The 15,000-nt window shown below is 29.2% G+C and overlaps 1 protein-coding gene, 1 long non-coding RNA gene and 1 pseudogene across 47 annotated transcripts in view; 2 read left to right on the forward strand and 1 right to left on the reverse strand.

The window, feature by feature from the left end:
• The window catches only part of LOC145296067 (tyrosine-protein phosphatase Lar-like), a 1,305,806-nt gene that overhangs the window by 687,303 nt on the left and 603,503 nt on the right, over positions 1 to 15,000 (forward strand). The gene's annotated exons all lie outside the window — the stretch shown is intronic.
• LOC145296066 (uncharacterized) lies at positions 2,981 to 14,113 on the forward strand. The gene is made up of 2 exons (XR_013869951.1): positions 2,981 to 3,930; positions 3,961 to 14,113. It is a non-coding gene; the product is annotated as an uncharacterized LOC145296066 (long non-coding RNA).
• Positions 9,638 to 9,755, reverse strand: LOC145296362 (5S ribosomal RNA; annotated as a pseudogene).

The following is a 15,000-nucleotide window of genomic DNA, read 5'->3' on the forward strand; positions in this document are numbered from 1 at the left end:
TATCACAGTTGTCTCTTATATTTTCTTTGCTATAGTTATTGTTTGGGATAAACAAAAGTGAAAAAAAAACAATTTCATCCCTGTTTTTTTTTTTTTTTTTTGTTTTTTTTTATCAGAGCAAAGTATGATTCTATTTGGTTTGAGGAGGCCATCCTCCCAAGTATTACTCCCTCAAAAAAGAGTAGGGATTATTTTATTGCCAGATGACTTTATCAGGAAATGCCAATTAAACCAATCACAGAAAATTTTGTAACCATCCAGACTGCCCCCTTTTTATGTATGTGCGTGTGTGAGGGAGGGTTTAGCTTGGGGTTATTTATATCTCCCTCACGGCGAGTAGATGTGACAAAGGTCGGAATGTGGCAATGAAGAGTCGGCACTCTCGAGGAAGAGTACTCTGGCCTGCAAAAAATGCCTAGACAGTCCCTGTCAACATTCCCGGTAGAGACACCTCAGGCGATTAGCAATAAGCTAACCCCTTCTCAAAGAGAAGGTGGGCCTCCTAGAACTGCACAGTATCAGCAACAACAGTCAAATAGCCATTTCAGAGTTGGCTGAGACTCTGATGGCTTTGGGACCGAGAAAAAAAAAAATACACAGGCTGAGCTACATTCCTCAACATTAAACTGAACCTGTGCCATAAATGAACTTATTTTTGGATATTGCAAGATTGCAACAATTGCCTTTGCTTTAATTTTTTTTTTTTTTTTGTAAATATCTCAAATGTTACTGTTTTTTTTTTTTTTTTTTTAAAGTAACAAAGATTTTTCATTTTAAACAGCGACAAAAACGTATACAATCAAATGTAGACGTTTTTTTTTTTTTTTTAACTTTTCGATCATGTTGCGTTTTTCTATTCATTTATTAATGTTTCGAACTATTACTTTGATAGATTCATTTCACTTAATTAAATTTATAGCATTATCATTCTTAAAAGCAACCCTTAAAACTTAACTGATACACGTAATTAAATTAATGATACAAAATAAATATGCATGGATGTTGGGGTCTATCTGTTGAAATATTTGAAAATTTCATCTGTATATTCATATTGCATAGTTTGTGATATTTTACATTTTATGGTTGACATAAGATTCTTCATTAAAACAAAAGATAATCAAATATATATATATATATATATATATATATATTACTTAAGAAAAGTTTATTAAACAAAAGCAAATGTAAAATTCAATCTAATATAAATATTAATATTTTTATATTAATCATAACCAAATAAAAAAGCTCAATACGATAACAATAGGAAATAGAGCTTGACATTGATTTTTATAAGAATTTTCCGAATATATATATATATATATATATATATATATATATATATATATATGTACTTAGAAAACAAAAAAAAAATTTTTCGTTTCTTGATCTTACCAAAAGACTTCATTTCACCCTGGAATTACCATTTTCGGGTTGTTTTTCATTTTTATAAATATTTTACTAATAGTTTTTGCATTATATGACCACCGTCATAGAATGCAATTTCAGACAATGCTAAAACCAGCAAATTTTTAACTTTGATATATGTATAAATTTGCTAACATGTTTATTTCCTCTGACGAGAAGAATTTTGCATTCTTTGAAACTCTGCGGAATAAGGACTTATTAATTATCTTTGTTGGTGGTATTCTGTCCAAAAATAAATTTTACATGTAAATTTTAATTTACGGTCTTCATTTATGCTGCTTATATATATATATACACACACAAAAAAATTAAAAGAAAAAGAACAATAAAAAACGTAGCCCAATGTCATTATGAATTAATTTCAGCTTAATAGGGCCTTTTCAAATAAGTAAGCTAGTCAACATTTGACAGCTGACTAAGAAATGATCTCAGTTGGATGGCAAAAATCTTGACCAGTTCACTCATTTGAAAAGGCCATATTGGGTTGAAATAAATTTATAATGAGATCAGACTAAGTTTTAGGTGAGCATTTTCTTTTAACTTTTATTTTTACTCTACTTCGTTTATATATATATGTATTGTTTTTAAATCCCCGAAACAGTGTTTCATGGTAAACAACTGATGATCCCTTGAAAAATAAATTATTGATATTATAGTAAATTCGAGAGCGAGTTGATGCAGTGATTGCAGGGGATTAAATGACTTACTGACTAGATGGTTTTCTAACGAATGATAAAAAATATTTTTTTTGTATAGTTTTAAAGGTTAAAAACTTCAAAGACTATATATATATATATATATATATATATATATATATATATATATATATATATATATATATATAAAATTCAAATCAAATCAGGCAGTAGATGAGAAAGGTTTACTAGACAAAAGCAAACAACTTATTGGTTAACATTTTTTTTACTCTGCTATGTATTGAGCTCTCCTATTTAAGATTTACTACGAAAATTGCTCTATCCTTTATGGATTCCATATATATAGTGAAGAGAGTCAGTCCAAGTTTTTAGTTTGAAACATGTTCATTTACCACCAAACAATTATTTCAACCATGTTAAATTATGAATTTTCTGGTTTACCATAAAACTCTAAATATGTTTAATTGGTCTCGTCAGTAGGGCTTGGTAAATTGAAAAAAACTAAAATGTTAATAAAAAAAACAATGAATATTTAAAAAATGTTTTAAAAAGCAACAAAAACCATGTTCATTTCCAGATAAACAGATTCAGTCAACATTTATCTTTAAAAAACTGTTATTGTAACACCAGATTTCCATAATATATATATATATATATATATATATATATATATATATATATATATATAAAATATTATAAAAGGTTTTCATTATTTACATTTAGAAAATGATTTTGTTTGAATAGCAATTTATATACAACTTAAGTTAAAGTCGAATAATTCCACAGAAAGTTTTTTTTATTTTTTTTTATTGAATCTGCATATATAAATTATATGGCACGTTTATAGATGTGATAATTATTGGATACATTTAAAAGGTGTTAAATATATTTACTTTTAATTATTTTTAGGGAAAGGGTAAATCATTTACTAAAAAATCTTTTATTTGAGTTAACTGCATTTTCATTAATTTTGAATGACTGTTTTAAAATTAGTTTTGATATTATGATTCTGTAATGAATTAAGTTTAGGTATTACTACACTAAATAGTTCAAGTTGTGATATTATTACACTAAATAGTTCTAGTTTGAATATTACTACACTGAATGACTCAAGTTTGGTACTAAATAACTCAAGTTTAGGTATTACTACTCAAAATAACTCAAGTTTAGGTATTACTACTCAAAATAACTCAAGTTTAGGTATTACTACTCAAAATAACTCAAGTTTAGGTATTACTACACTAGATAGCTCAAGTTTAGGTATTACTACACTAGATAGCTCAAGTTTAGGTATTACTACACTAGATAGCTCAAGTTTAGGTATTACTACACTAGATAGCTCAAGTTTAGGTATTACTGCACTAAATAGCTCAAATTTTGGTATTACTACATTAATTAGTTCACGTTTAGATATTACTGCTCTAAATGGGTCAAGTTTAAGTATTACTACATTTATTGCTCAAGTTTGAGTATAACTACCTTACATATCCTCTTTAGATATTACTATTCTAAATGGCTCAAGTTTAGGTATTACCACACTAAATAGCTCAAGTTTAGGTATTACTACACTAAATAGTTCAAGTTTAGGTATTACTGCACTAAATAGCTCAAGTTTAGGTATTACCACACTAAATAGCTCAAGTTTAGGTATTACCACACTAAATAGCTCAAGTTTAGGTATTACTACACTAAATAGTTCAAGTTTAGGTATTACTACACTAAATAGCTCACATTTGGGTATTATTGCTCTAAATGGCTCAAGTTTAAGTATTACTACACTTAAAAGCTCAAGTTTGAGTATAACTACATTAAATATCCTGTTTGGATATTACTACTCTAAATGGCTCAGGTTTACGCATTACTACACTAAATAGCTCAGGTTTACGCATTAGTACACTAAATAGCTCAAGTTTAGGTATTACTGCACTAAATAGTCAAGTTTGGGTAATATTACTCTGATAGCTTAAATGTTTGTATTACTACACTAAGGGTTTAAGTTTTGTTATTACTACTTTAAATGTTTCATGTTTTGATATTACTAGTGGCTTAATTTTTTTCATCCTATTCTAATGGCTCAAATTTTGTTATTACTATTTTTAATCCTTACTAAGGTAACTCATTTTTCATCACAAATCATAAGTTTTACGACTCTTACTGTTATTTTTATGTAATTTTTAAATACTTGGTATTAGTAGCTGTAAATAAACAACATTAAAAAAGTATGTACAAACATCATATCATATGTTATTAGTTATGCTTGACGCTCAAATTAAAATTATTTGATGGATTAAATTTCAGATCAAAATAAATGCAAACTAAAGAGCAATGATTCTTAAAAGAAATTTATAATTTTTTTTTTGGTAGTAATTCATTAAACATAAATCTATAACAGACATTTTTAATGAAATATTTTGGCTAATTAGATCTGTATTAAGTGAAATAAAATTTGCCATAGTAAATTGATTGAAGCGTATTGTATTCATTTGCTAAATATTATTTTTCATCTTTTATTTTTTTTTTTAAACTTTTGAATGGCTAAGTATTACTTTTATTTAAATACTAGCTGATCGAACCCAGCATTGGCTAGAATGCAGTGGAATCATTTTAATTCTTAATTTTTTATTTTTTTCCATATTTTTAAACTTGTACAAAAAAAAAAGAAATCTAATTTTAGTTGTTAGGGAGACAATTCCTTTTATATTCTTAAAATAAAAATATGAGTTATTCCTCTTACTGATTTTGATTTTTCAGTTATAGTTGAAAACAGGTTTCATATTACTGGCATATCAGTACAGCAATAACAAACGAAAATTGGCTATTAAGAATCGTAGTTTGAATATGTCAGCTTAAATGCTATTTAGGTTCAACTTTGAAAATCATATGAGACAACTTGATCTTTATTTTTGGCTCATAATTGAAAAATGCTTCAATATTAGCAATAGTTAGCAGAAATACATAATTAAAAATGTTTTTTTTTTTTTGCAAAGTATATTATTATAGTGGTAATAACATTGAGCAGCAATAACAAATGAAAAGTGGTTAGTTAGAATTAGTGATGGCACGATTCCAATATCTTTCCCAATTCTGATACAATTAATAATTCTGTTCTAAATTCCCGATACTGATACAATTACATATTCTGATTCTAATAGTCGCTAAGATAGTAGAATTTAATTTGAGGTTGATTTACCAGAGGGACCTCATCTACTTATATATAGAAAACATTCCCAAGCTGCAGATGTATTTATTTCATATTCATGAATGTGAAATGCATATGTGGCTTTGAAATGTTCACTATCGATATACAGGGTGTCTCAGAAGTTGCACACCATATACTGATCTTCGTGGAGTGGCTACTCCACTCACCAGATCTGTCCCTCTTGGCATTTTTGTCTTCAGGGACATCTCAAATGTGTACTAGAATTGTCCATCTGTTGAGCTAATGAACAAGGAAATAGATATATTTATTTTTATAAAAACCTTGATGATGTGCGACTTTTGGGACACCCTGTATATGCTCTGAAAGCATAAATCTCTTTTTATTGAGCTTATTTCATTGTGGTAATTTAGAAAAACTTTATTGAATATATACATTTTTTTTTTACATATCTTAAATTTATCATTTTATCATCAGCACCAGCAACAGAAAATAAAGTTAAAAAAAAAAAAAATTAAAGGAACCGTTTTTGAAATAGGAAATTAGGCTAAAATTTTTCCAGTTCTGTTTGGTATTTTGATACCCTCAAATTTTTTCGATTCCAACTCTGATTAATCATCCAAACACTCATTAGAATCACAGTTTCTCATGCCAACTAAAATGCTATTTAGGTCTAACTTTGAAGATCTCATAAGATAACTTCATTTTGATTTTTCGGCCATAAACTAAAAATGTTTGTCTGGGCAAGCATGTATAATTTAGAAAATAAACTAGCGAAGTACGTTATTTTATTGCCAATACCATGGCACAACAATAGCAAATGAAAATTGGCTAGTCAAAATCAATGTTTGAAAAATCTCACAGAATAATCTTATACATTAGATGGATATGAGTTTAACCTTTTTACAAATATGTGAAAAAGTCTTATGGAAATTCAGGTTGAATGTAACTTTGAATTGTGTTCAAAATGGCCGCTTATTGTTGCAGCAGTCACACGATGCTGTATTCTATTACTTAATATTACAATGAAAACAAAATAAGAACAACCCGCATCTGTTCAGATACTACGCTTAGTCTTTTCTGTCCTTGGTCAATGAAGGAGAAGTACTTCTAGACTTAGTCAATTTTGATTTTTGTTCCAATCCAGAGTGCCTCTTTGTGTCTTAATTTGCCCTCGTGAGGAGGCAATTCAGGGCTCTACGGACGAATTTATCTTTAATTTACCTTTGAAAACTAAATATTTTCATTTACTAGTCAAATAGAAAAATTACTAGCTAAACCCATGTGATTTTTGGAATATGACGTGTTCGTTCCATAATGAATACGTACATCATAAAGGTTTTTTTTAATTTTTTTTTTTTTTTTTTCATAAGTGTAATTTTAAATCACAAAGTATCATAATATTAATCTTATGTTGAGACGTGAATGTATAAACATTCGAATTTCTTCAAATGTTTTTTAAAACAGTCTTCTTAAAAAAAAAAGAAAAAAAAAGAAGAGTATATTGTTCTATTAAGCTTTTATTGTTTATTGTATTTATTTGCTTCCCCACCAAAGCAAATTAGGCACAAGGCCGTTTTTAATGTGGGGTAAAAACCAGCTCCCTTAAAAGTAGGCAAAAAGGGGGCACTCTGGTTACCAAAAATAATAAGTGTCCCAGTAAAGAGGGTTTCCCCTCCATTGACTGGTACAAATTATCTTAAGTGCAGTATCTGCAGAACAGATGGTATTTATTTGCTCCCCCACCGAGCAAATTAGGCACAAGGCCAATTTTTAATGTGAGGAGTGAAGGGAGGGGGAAGGGAAAAAGGGGACCAGCTCCCGAGAGGTGGGAAATGGGAGCTGGTTAAAGGTCAGGCATGTGGGGTTGCCCCCACATCTGGTCTTTGCTAGTCATAGCTTGCAGTATCTGCCGGAACAGATACTACACTTTGATCCCGGTCCGAAGGCCAAGAACAACAGAAAAAAGGATTTGATTTTGCTCATTTTATTAAAAAAAAAAAAAATAATGGTTGGAAAGACATTTTTCAATCAGTAACGAGTTTTTGAAAAATTGTTGGTAAAAAAACAATTGCCAAAAGATAAGCGTTTTATCATTTCTACTCGCCACTTGGAAAAATTACTTTTAAATGCAACTGTATTACTCGCAATGTAAAGCCCGGCAAGTAAATAGAAACAACCTGTATCAATGCTTATTATTATGTAAAAAATAAATAAATAAATAAATAATAATTCTAATTGTATAAAAATATCAAACTTAGTGTATAAATTATTTCTCACTTTTTCCTTCAGTTTAAAAATATTTTTTTAATAAAAAAAATATTTTAAAACTATTTTTAAGTTAAAAATTCTTGCACATATAAAAATTTAATAAATCTATCAAACCATGTGTGTAGTACTGCTGTCATATTTGTATCTGTATTCCCCTTCCTTCAGAACATTTAAAGCAGGCACTCGTCTACCACCAACAACTATCAACAATTTTCCTTACTCTCTATTTGTGCCTAAAACTGAACAAAAATTTCATAAGCAAAGTTTCTTTCATAGAACTACTTGCCTGTGTCAGTGACCTCCCTAGTAAAAAAAAAAAAAAAAAAAGTAAATACTTTTCAGCTTAAGATAAACTAGTTTTGATTGTCCGTGTGTGTGTTGGGGGGGGGGGTTAAAAGATTTCAACGTGTTTTTATTTATTGGAAATGAACTGTCAGATAAATCAATTAACTCAAACATGTTCTAAGAGAGAATTTAGTTTCACCGGAGATTTTTTCCCTCAAAATCAACAGAGTCTAGAACCATTCTTGTAATGACATTTCCCCCTGTGCAGTTCTAGGAGGTCCACCCTCCCAGGTTTTTGCCTTCTCTTTTTGAGAAGGGTTAGCTTATTGCTAATCGCCTGACACGTGGGACTGTCCAAACACTTTTTTGCAGGCTGGAGTGTTTCTTACTCTGGAACGTTGACTTTTCAACCCCATTTTCCTAACCCCTGTGTCACATATTCCTGCCATGGGAGAGAGATAAATACATTCAGAAAATAATTTAGAAATATTAGAAAAAAACATTTTTTTTTTCTTTTATTTATATTTTAGATTGTATTTTGCAATCTAAACAGATTTGCATAACTATTTTTTCTTCATTCGAAACATGTTTATATTCCTGAAAAAAAAAACAAAAAAATGTTTATATTCCTGAAAAAACAAAAAACGACTCATTTGAAAATGTTTCTTCATTGTTTTATTGTTGATTAATAAAATATTGTTTTATTGTTGATTAATAAAATATTATAAAATGTTTATTTTGGCAGTTTTATATCCTGTTCCATTCAAAAAATTCCAACTGATTTTGAAAAAAGATTTTTTTATTATTATTTCTACTGTAATTATTTAAAAAAAAAACAAAAAAACATTGGATTCTATTAAAGACTGTGTGCCCGGCGTTGCCCCGGTGTTTGGAGGTGTGTGTTAAGCAAAAAAAAAAAAAAAAAAAAAAAAAGTGGTAGTAGGCAGGCACGAACCCGTACCGCAAAAGAAGAAAAGAATGTGAAAAAAACGTGACGTCTTTGCCAAACTGGAAGTGGCAAAGGTTTAATTTAAGGCTAGTCAATCGAAAAAAGAGGATGACTTTCGAAAATCTCAGCAGAAAAAGCGACCCCTCCTTGTAGAAAAGTGCCCAGTTGAGGATTAAGGAATTAATGTTTTTAGCCAATTTTTCGATATTTGTTGTCCAAAGGGTCGAACTTCAAAATGATACCAATCTCGTGAAAATCTGTTGCCTCTGTCGAAAGTTTTAGACATACATACATACATTTAAACAGACAGGAAAGATTTATATTAAAGATGTTTCATAATTGTGTCCAATGTCACAGATTCTTGTCATAAGGTTTGGTTGGTAAAAATGTTGCCCTGCACCCTTTGCTAATAAGAAAAAAAAATGAGATTGTACATTTTTAGATAACATGTAAACAACCTGAAAATGTTGGCAGTAAAAAGAAAAAAACAAAAAACAAACAAACAGAGAATACTTTCAATTTTAGAGTGGAGAATCGCTTTCACATATAAATTTGATGTAAAATGATCACCCACTTCCGGGTCACCAGGTGGTAATGATCACTCACTTCCAAACCAGATACTGTTTTTTAAGGACAGGTCCTTAAAAACACTATCAGGTCTTAAAGTTAGTGTCTAAAATCTAAAATACTGTTTTTTTGTTAATGTCTTTTTACTGCCAACTATTTCAGACTGTTAACATGTAATCGACTAAAAACACTAACTTTCTCGTGCCTGAGATCTGAGAGATCCGAAAGTCTCTCAACCCTCCAGGGTTGTGAGGGTGCTACATTATTTCATGCAGTGTCTCTTGGGTAAGAATAGCCTAGCAGCACCCAGCTCTCCAGGCTTTGGAGCACATACAGCACCTGGTCTCACTAAATGGTCACCCATTTTAGTACTGTCCAGGCTCAATGTTGCTTAACTTCAGTGATCTAACGAGAACCGATGTGTCAACATGATTATGCTGTATTTGGTGCAGTCCTCCAATAATAAAGATAGCTTTTGCTTGTAATTGGATTGTGTTCTAGCAATAACCACTCGTGCTTCATTGATAGGCATCGGTGACCTTGAAAGAAGCAACCCTAGTAGAAGTTGGTGTTGACAATGATGCTGTGTTAAACAAATCTCAGAGGAAAAAGATAACGGAATACCAAGGTCTTATGCGCAGCATGAAAAGAAACTGGAATCTTAGGAAGATCTCCGTCATTCTAGTGATTATAGGAGCAACCGAACTCACGAAAAAGAATTTCAAAAACTACCTGGCAAATATACCCGGTGAACCAAGTGCAAGAGATATACAAACAAATGCACTAAAAGAGGTGGTTAAAATCTTTAAAAAAACGATGGGAGGTATGAGATAACGGGTAAATGCCTGGCATCCGGTCGGATGACCCATCCCCGGATAGAACAAAATTATAAAAAAATGGAGTGGGGAGAAAGAGGATATGTAAGTAACCGAAGTTGTGGTTGCTGTCTGCGACAGAGACAAGTTGCTTGTTGACCCAAAGTAATAAGAGTACATATGTATGATCGGAGACAAATTTGATCATGCGCTATCGGAATTACAGTCAAATTTGTATATTGCATTATTAGACATTTTTGCATATTTAAGAACATGTACAATGGCTGTAAATGACTTGTGAAACATAATAAAGTATAAAAGGAAAAGGTAGTTTGCTAGGAGCTGCTAAAAACAGCCTATCCTGCCTTGACAGAGTACAAAATAGACTTCGTGGCTTAGTGGGGGATGCCCTTTTCTCTACCCTGCAACCTCTCTCCCACAGAAGAGACGTTGCGAGCCTATCCTTGTTTTATCGTTATTTCCATGGCATATGCTCGTCTGAACTCCAATCTCTGGTCCCCCCTCGCCAATCTTTCATGAAAAACACCTGTCTAGCTGAATCTACTGTGAAAAATTTCCCCCACTCTTTATCTGTGCCTAAATCAAAATGCGGATTCCATGAACAAAGCTTGTTTCTTAGAACTGCACACCTGTGGAACTCTGTCCCGTCTGCCTGCTTCCCACCGGACTACAACTTGGATGTCTTCAAGTCCAATGTTAACAAATTCCTAATGAACCGCCCCCTTAAGTAAACACTTCATCAAATCTCCACCCTAACCTAACGTAATGTACTTACAATAACCCTTATCCCTGAGTGGCTTCCGGGCCTTGATAAGTGGTGATCACTGTGTAAAAAAAAAAAAAAAAAAAAAAAAAAGCATTGCTGGTAAACAAATATAGAAGTGTATAAGAAAGCTGTTAGCTATGTAGAATAGTAGAGTATGGAAGTAATATGACATATGAACAAGAACAAACAACAAAAGTCTTATTGAGATAATCAATTTTCAAAATCATTCAGAAATATATGAATAGGTAAATATGAACTTACTATTTAATATAGCTGGGATGGTAAATGTCTTTGATAATTTCGAGAATAATATCTCTTTTTCAAAAAGAAAACCAACCAAAATGATGCCATTAAAAAAAAAAAAATGAAAAAAGAAAAATGCTGTAAGAATGGTACAGTAAATAAAGTTTAAAGTAATTAATTACAACGAAACAGGGAAAGATGTCTTTTGATCTCAGGATTGTAATCTGATGTTTTGAAATTTTAATTTAACTTGGATAATTATATAACAAAACTTTTAATATTTAAAGTGTGTGTGTATGTACACGCACATATATAATATATATATACACACAAAGACACACACTTCACATTTCTGCATTATTTTATAATACACAAATATGTTTTTTTTCATAATTTGTAGTTTTCAATTATTGTGCTAACCAGCAAAATTATAGCTTTCCTATGAGTATTCTTTTACTAATCACTTCCCTCTGAGGATAAGAGCCATTCTTTGAAACTCCATGGAGTAAGGAAATTTTTAAGTTTTACAACTTGTATTCCTTGTTGAATAAGAAATTGTTGTAAGTTCTAATATACAGAGCTTAAATTCAATTTCTTATATCAATGTTCTATCTCGAATGTTGAGCTTTTTCATCCGATTATTATTATAAGTAATAACATTTGTACTCACTTAAAGTGTATAGAATTATTTGTAAACTTGAAATATTTTTGGAATATATATATATATATATATATATATATATATATTTACTTTTAATATTTCAATCAGGTGTTTCATTACTTAAGGTGATTTTTTTCATAAGAAATTATATCAGTAAATTTGTTGAATGGGAACAAAACCAATAAAAATGCCATTAGTTATAATTTCTCTGACAGTTTTGTTATGATTAATTTTTTTCAAGAAAAGTGCTGTCAGTTTTCTTTGCATCTTGGATATTTATTCTAATCAATATTTCTTTCAAAATTATGATTTTCTTTTATATTTCTCATACTAAAAAAGTTAACCACTAAATTAAAAAAGAAAAACTCATAAAAAATTGCTCACATAAATTGAAGACATGTTTTTAAAAAAATTATTTCATATTGAAGAAATTACCCACTACCCATCTAAAAAAAACTGATTAAAAAATTTCTTTTTAAAAAATTAAAAACAAAAGGGAAACAATATAAAAAAAACAAGTGCTTCAATTTATGTATTGAAGAAATTGTTTTTTTATATTTTTAATGTTAAAAAAGTTAATAGCTAAATTTTTTTTAATTAAAAGAACAAAAATACATTCGAAATTTTTCACATAAATAGAAGCTTTTTATATATTTTTCATATCGAAAAGTTTGCCCCATCCAAAAAAAACGTAAATTCAAAATTTCTTGTATAAACTGCAAAATTGTTTCTTCTATATTTTTGATATGAAAAAATTTAACTGCTGAAGTTTAATTTTTCAAATAAAAAAAAAAAACATTAAAAATTTTTTCACATAGATTGAAGAATTTGATTTTTTTTTATATCTTTCATATCAGAAGTCCCCCCCCCAAAAAAAAACAACACATTCAAAAATTTTCACATAAATTTAAGAAATTGTTTTTGACAGATTTTCCTCCTTTCTTTTTTCGAACGACAAGAAGATCGAAAAAAAATTAACATTACAAAAAATATGACCCATAAAAGACACACAGGCAGAACCAAGAAAGAAAAACAAAAAACAAAAAAAAAAAAAACCCTTCCTCTTTTGACCTGAATTAAAATCTTTAGACTAATTCTTTCTATTTTGCTATCATCTTGTATCCTTTTATGTTTCCATGTAGCAGCTAATTAGAACAAGCAGACAATGTTAGACATTTTGGAAATGTGTGACTTGTTCATCATTCAATCAAATTTATTGATAATCACATTCATGTGACCATTTTTCCTTTGGCTTCCATTTTATGTAAAGCGATGATGTTGATGGTGATGATGATAGGAGGAGGGGGCGGACAGCCAACAAATAAGTGGTCTGGCAAGTGTGTGTATTAGGGGGGGGGGCAATTTGAAGGAAAACTGATTCAAATATTCCATTTAATTACACTCTATGTTATTTCTTAGAAAAAATAAACAAAAAACGAAACAAAGAAAAAACGAAACAAAAAAAGAAACAAAAATCATAAAAAACTTCCTTCTTTAAAATAATAATAATAAAAACGAACAAACAAACAAATAAATAAATAGAAAATACAACCCAGAAAAAAATATTTGGGAGCTGACTGCATTTTTTGTATTAAGGAAAAAATATTTTCCCCCTTTTTTTTGTCAGAGAAATTATTTTGTATTGTCCAAATGAATCATTGTTTGTTCAAAAGTTGATTTAGCCTTAAATTAAAATAAAAGATATCTTCATTCTTCTGTTAACACATGATTGTTTTTTTTTTCTTCTATAAAGTGTGTGCCCCTTTCAAAGTGTTTCCTCCTCCCTGTATTCCCCCCCTTCATTAATGTATTTTTGTATTAATATGTATTCTTATTAATTGTACTTCACATTTTTATCAGCACCAATTCAACTTCCATGTCACCGCAAGAAAATTGTACACATTTGTTTAAAATGCCTACAAATTTCTTAAATTTATTTTTATATTTCTTTGTGATAACATATTTTGTTGACAGTATTTTCCTTTTTTTTTTTATTATTATTATTATTGTTAAACTGTTTATGAAATGTATAAAGCCAAATGCTTTATATTCTGATCCGTTTCTTTGCTTGGCAGTGGGCTCAAATATTAAATCTGATTTTATATACTTTTAAGCAAAAAAAAAAAAAAAACAACAAAAAAAAAAAAAACAAACAAACAAAAATGACCTGACACATTTAAATATTTGCATAAAAACATCTAAATACTGATATATTTGTTTTATTTAGCAAGTGTAATTGATTATTTTTTTATTCCTGTGTTCGTTGAAGTAAACATAAACTAAAAAAAAAAAAGAAATTTCCTATATGATCAAATTATTGTATTAAAAATCAAAATAAATTGTTTCAATTTTCCCTTTTCTTTTCTGTTTTAGCTAAGTTGACTTTCTAATTTATTAATATTATCGCAGATATTTTAGATTTTTTATATGGATTAAAAACTTGCTTTTCATATTTATTTCGGTAATCTTGAAATGTATAATAATAATAATAAATAATGAAATCTTAATTCATAATTATTTTTTAACATTTTTTAAAATTCATGTATCAAATCTATTTATTTGTACTTTAATCAATTAATTTTGTAAAGTATTTTTTATTATTATCCCTATTGTAAAAATTGTTGGTTCCTATTGAATATATTTCATCTTAATACCAGATTTATTTTTTATTTGAATAAGTTATGCATTAAAAGTTGCTTCTTTTGTTGTTGATATTATTGTTTGTATAAATAATATTAATAAGCAAGCAATTATTCGTATTGATGCATTTAAGCAGTTTCAAATTTATGGACTCATGATATTTTTTGTAAACTGTCTAATCTAAAAAAAAAAAAGAAGAAAAAGAACGTAATCTCATCAGATATTACTAGTCACTATTCTATCAATAGATTAAAAAAAAAAACCCAGAAAACGATTAAAATTGGACCATAATTAAATTGAATTATTTTCTGTTCTTTTAAAAATCTATTCATAAAATAGCGCCTGGTAATTTCAGATGAAATTACATTTTTTGACAGTACACCGTTTACAAAAATCTCACGTGACCTAATTTTTCCCAGGTCAGAAATTTAGGACTACTCAAATACATCAGTACCAAATTATTTAGCTCACGAGGCTGGAAATAAGCAAAGACTAAATTAAAAAAAATGAGACTCGTATAGGATTCAAACCTTTCACTTTCGGA

Source organism: Euprymna scolopes, chromosome 16, assembly GCF_053919585.1.
Source record: "Euprymna scolopes isolate OS-2025 chromosome 16, ASM5391958v1, whole genome shotgun sequence".
NCBI lineage: Eukaryota > Metazoa > Mollusca > Cephalopoda > Sepiida > Sepiolidae > Euprymna > Euprymna scolopes.